Source organism: Homarus americanus, unplaced genomic scaffold (assembly GCF_018991925.1).
Source record: "Homarus americanus isolate GMGI-L3 unplaced genomic scaffold, GMGI_Hamer_2.0 scaffold22833, whole genome shotgun sequence".
NCBI lineage: Eukaryota > Metazoa > Arthropoda > Malacostraca > Decapoda > Nephropidae > Homarus > Homarus americanus.
This window is the reverse complement of record NW_024752393.1, coordinates 15,337-21,014: the sequence shown is the minus strand read 5'-3', so window position 1 is coordinate 21,014 and position 5,678 is coordinate 15,337.

The window sequence follows — 5,678 nt, the reverse complement described above, 5'->3', positions numbered from 1 at the left end:
GTGGTCACCTGTGGTGTGGTGGTTACCAGTGGTGTGGTGGTTACCTGTGGTGTGGTGGTCACCTGTGGTGTGGTGGTTACCAGCGGTGTGGTGGTTACCTGTGGTGTGGTGGTCACCTGTTGTGTGGTGGTTTCCTGTGGTGTGGTGGTCACCTGTTGTGGGGTGGTCACCAGTGGTGTGGTGGTCACCAGTGGTGTGGTGGTTACCAGTGGTGTGGTGGTCACCTGTGGTGTGGTGGTTACCTGTGGTTTGGTGGTCACCTGTTGTGTGGTGGTCACCTGTGGTGTGGTGGTTACCTGTGGTGCTGGTCACCTGTGGTGTGGTGGTTACCTGTGGTGTGCTGGTCACCTGTTGTGTGGTGGTCACCTATGGTGTGCTGGTCACCTGTTGTGTGGTGGTCACCTGTTGTGTGGTGGTTACCTGTGGTGTGCTGGTCACCCATTGTTTGGTGGTTACCTGTGGTGGTGGTTACCTGTGGTGTGGTGGTCTCCTGTGGTGTGGTGGTTACCTGTGGTGTGCTGGTCACCTGTGGTGTGGTGGTTACCTGTGGTGTGGTGGTCACCTGTGGTGGTGGTTACCTGTGGTGTGCTGGTCACCTGTTGTGTGGTGGTCACCTTTTGTGTGGTGGTTACCTGTGGTGTGGTGGTTACCTGTGGTGTGGTGGTCACCTGTTGTGTGGTGGTCACCAGTGGTGTGCTGGTCACCTGTTGTGTGGTGGTTACCTGTGGTGTGGTGGTCACCTGTTGTGTGGTGGTCACCAGTGGTGTGGTGGTTACCTGTGGTGTGGTGGTCACCTTTTGTGTGGTGGTTACTTGTGGTGTGGTGGTCACCTGTTGTGTGGTGGTCACCAGTGGTGGTGGTCACCTGTTGTGTGGTGGTCACCTGTTGTGTGGTGGTTACCTGTGGTTTGGTGGTCACCTGTGGTGTGGTGGTTACCTGTGGTGTGGTGGTCACCTGTGGTGTGCTGGTCAACCTGTTGTGTGGTGGTTACCAGTGGTGTGGTGGTTACCTGTGGTTTGGTGGTCACCTGTGGTGTGGTGGTCACCTGTGGTGTGGTAGTTACCTGTGGTGTGGTACCAGTGGTGTGGTGGTCACCAGTGGTGTGGTGGTTACCTGTGGTGTGGTGGTCACCTGTGGTGTGGTGGTCACCTATTGTTTGGTGTGGTCACCCTGGTGTGGTGGTCACCTGTGGTGTGGTGGTTACCTGTGGTGTGGTGGTCACCTGTGGTGTGCTGGTCACCTATTGTTTGGTGGTCACCTGTGGTGTGGTGGTCACCTGTGGTGTGGTGGTTACCTGTGGTTTGGTGGTCACCTGTGGTGTGGTGGTCACCAGTGGTGTGGTGGTTACCTGTGGTGGTGGTCACCTGTGGTGTGGTGGTCACCTGTGGTGTGGTGGTCACCTGTGGTGTGGTGGTTACCTGTGGTGTGGTGGTCACCTGTGGTGTGCTGGTCACCTATTGTTTGGTGGTCACCTGTGGTGTGGTGGTCACCTGTGGTGTGGTGGTTACCTGTGTGGTGGTTACCTGTGGTGTGGTGGTCACCTGTGGTGTGCTGGTCACCTATTGTTTGGTGGTCACCTGTGGTGTGGTGGTCACCAGTGGTGTGGTGGTTACCTGTGGTGTGGTGGTTACCTGTGGTGTGGTGGTCACCTGTGGTGGTGGTTACCTGTGGTGTGGTGGTCACCTGTGGTGTGGTGGTCATCTGTTGTGTGGTGGTCACCTGTTGTGTGGTGGTTACCTGTGGTGGTGGTCACCTGTGGTGTGGTGGTCACCTGTGGTTTGGTGGTCACCTGTGGTGTGGTGGTTACCTGTGGTGTGGTGGTCACCTGTGGTTTGGTGGTCATCTGTTGTGTGGTGGTCACCTGTAGTGTGGTGGTCACCTGTTGTGTGGTGATCACCTGTTGTGGTGGTCACCTGTTGTGTGATGGTCACCTGTTGTGGTGGTCACCTATTGTTGGTCACCTGTTGTGTGGTGGTCACCCGTGTGGTGGACACTTGGTGGTCACCGTGTGGTGGTCACCTGTTGTGTGGTGGTCACCTGTGGTGTGGTGGTCACCTGTGGTGTGGTGGTCTCCTGTGGTGTGGTGGTCACCTGTTGTGTGGTGATCACCTGTTGTGTGGTGGTCACCTGTTGTGTGATGGTCACCTGTGGTGTGGTGGTCACCTGTTGTGTGGTGGTCACCTGTGGTGTGGTGGTCACCTGCTGTGGTGATCACCTGTGTGGTGGTCACCTGTGTGTGGTGGTCACCTGTTGTGTGTAGTCACCTGTTGTGTGGTGGTCACCTGTTGTGTGGTGGTCACCTGTTGTGTGGTGGTCACCTGTTGTGTGGTGGTCACCTGTGGTGTGGTGGTCACCTGTTGTGTGGTGGTCACCTGTTGTGTGATGGTCACCTGTGGTGTGGTGGTCACCTGTGGTGTGGTGGTCACCTGTGGTGTGGTGGTCACCTGTTGTGTGGTGGTCACCTGTGGTGTGGTGGTCACCTGTTGTGTGGTGGTCACCTGTTGTGTGATGGTCACCTGTGGTGTGGTGGTCACCTGTTGTGTGGTGGTCACCTGTGGTGTGGTGGTTACCTATTGTGTGGTGGTCACCTGGTATGGTGGTCACCTTTGGTGTGGTGGTTACCTGTTGTGTGGTGGTCACCTGTGGTGGTGGTCACATGTGTGGTGGTCACATGTGGTGTGCTGGTCACCTGAGGTGGTGGTCACATGTGGTGTGGTGTGGTGGTCACCTGTGGTGTGGTGTGGTGGTCACCTGTGTGGTGGTTACCTGTGGTGGTGGTCACCTCCTGTGTTATATGGTGGTCACCTTTGGTGTCAGTGGTTACCTGTTGTGTGGTGGTCACCTGTGGTGTGGTCACATGTGGTGTGTGGTCACATGTGGTGTGCTGGTCACCTGGGGTGTGGTGGTCACATGTGGTGTGGTGTGGTGGTCACCTGTGGTGGTGTGGTGGTCACCTGTGGTGTGAGTGGATTACCTGTGGTGTGGTGGTCACCTGTGGTGTGATTTGGGTGCAGTTACAGCAGCTGTTTGTGCACCCACCTCATCCTGTGATCGGGCAGCACAAAGGATTACAGAGTAGGGTTTACAACAGGTCATAATTAACCCCGTTGTCAGGATGTTTCAAGATGTTACAGTATTTTAGTACATTATTTGTTTAGTTCTATAAAAGGTAACTTATTCATAAATGCGTGAGTACAGGCGTGTGAGGCAGTATGTCTGGCCTCACACTTTGTTGGTCACATTTACGTGAAAGTATTCAAGCACATTGTGTATTTGGTTCTGTGCTTGTGAACTGATAAAGTTACTAAGTGCAAAAAAGTGGAACACAATCTAAATATGTCGGCTATCTTGCCATTAGAGATGAAGTGTTGTGCCATTTCACACACAGTGTGCTTGGACCTGTCCCTAAAGGTTCTGTCTTCACTGATCGAGACGTAGTGTTCAAGTGTGTGGCCATATGTACACACTTTGTTAGTCTTGTTTACATCTGTGAGAACTATACAATCAAAGTATATATCTAATCTGGCAGTTACAACATCTTGTAATCTAGTGATCGTGTTACTTGCTCCATATACATGTTTCATGATACATCATTACAGTTTAAGGGTTCTTTTGACAGACCCAAATTGTATTCAACGGTGTCTTTCTTAGACGCAGAGTTTGGCAGGCATCCAACTCTGTCTGCATGTTTTATAAGGGAGGCCTATGTGAGAGGATCACAACAGTTTGACATGACACCCCCAGTCCCAACAAGGCACGCATGGCTGTGTGTCTGGATTCAGAGACAAGAGCGTGACAACCTGAGTCAAAGTGCAAGGGCAAGTAGTGAGATAGAAGTCAGTGATGTGGGAATGTCAGTGACAGTGGTTTCAATGAATTTAATTGCGTAGTATAATAATTCAGTTTGTAGAGTGGATGCCAGTTGTTAGTTAACTCCTTTCTCAATTATAATACCGTCAGATTGAGTCACAACAGCTAGCACTTCCAGCCCTCCCACAGGCGGTGTTAAGAGATCCATCAGTGTAGATGGTCTGTGTGATATTATCATCAGTCTGTAGAGTGTGCATGTGTTCAAGAGCTCGAATTTGGCAGTGTGTTGGAGCTAAATGCTTTGTGCAGGTAATTTTTTAGGCGGATACGTCGGTGTGTGATATCAGAGAGGAACTGTCACGCCAGGAGTGGCAAGGAAGCGCTGTTGTGTCTCAATTTGTACAGGTGTCTGGAGTCAAGCATGCCATGTGTGGCTGGTTTGGATCCATTTAGACTCAGTAGTCCCATGGTTCATACATTCTAGCTATTTTAAAGGAAACAATGTTATCAGAATCACAGAAGCCCCAGAGACTGTCATGAGGTTGACTTCAATTATTATCTTTAACACTGGGTATACAGTTTCTTTTCCTCATATTAAAGTGCTCATGGGACATCTAGGATAGGGCTTTATTTGCATTTCTCAGGTTTGTCAACGCCTTCCCGTCTGAATGACCAAGGCTGGTGCAGTGGTAATCTCAGAGATCTTATAGCCTAGGTACATTGTTTAACAATTCTAATATTTGCACCATAGTGCAGGCTGTACCCACTACACTTCTAAGAGGTCTCAGTCTGTCAGCACATTGGCAGGTTAGCTATTGTATAGCAGGTGAGGTCTGAGGGACGGAGACACCAAGATGTTACAAAAAGAAGAAACATAGTCCAATAGTGTTGTTACCTATCTTGAACAGCAGGGCCGCGTTTGCAGTTACCAGCTTGTATGTTGAACATAGTTTTCTCAGTGGAGATAATAGACCGAGGTTCTCACAGGCTGCGTATACATGGTTCAGGGTGGTTTGCATTTTCACGATGAGTTTCATATGTATATTGTATAAGAATATCATCATAGCTGATTGAAGGATATTGCTGGGGTTGTCTGGAATTAGAATTTGTAAATGCATTCATAAGAACATTGAAAAAAAAATTGGGGCTAAGGACTCCCACCTTGTTTTACCAAATTGCATATCTTCTTTTGTAACTCTGTTGGATTAGGTAACATTTGGCTGGGTCAAGAAATGCCTTTCATCACCATGCACAGTTAGGAATGTGGTGATGCAATTATGTACACCTTTACCATGGGTGAAGCCATTTATGTTAGGAGACATGTGTTCTCTGATTCTATATAAGAGTCTGCCAAGAACCATCCTCTCAAAGGTTTTACACAGGCAGCTGGTTAGTGATATGGGACGAAAAGCATCAGGCTGTCCTGGTTTCGGTATTGGTACAACAATACTGCTGGTCCATGATGTGGGTAGTTGGCCCTCGGCATGACTCATATTGTACAATACCAACAATGGATTACCTGGCACGCGCCTTAGTAGTCTAACGATGTTGTAGGTGACTCCGACCTCTCCAGGGGAAGTAGACCTACCCCTGGCGAGGGGGGCATCAAGCTCCCACTCAGTATATGGAACATCACACTCATCGTGCTGTTTGCCCATCATAAAGCTAATAAGATTACTTCTCTCTACAGACTTCGCATCAAGGAGTCCCCGAGTCCCAGCTGGTAACATGTCATAGCTTGATACATGAGCCCACTTTGTTATTAGCTCATTCGACTTTTGCGGAGGGTTTGGATGGGAGACGTGTCTACTGTTTTTACCTCTGATTGTGTTTATGTCTTTCCAGGCTTTGGTGAGGGATGTGTGTTG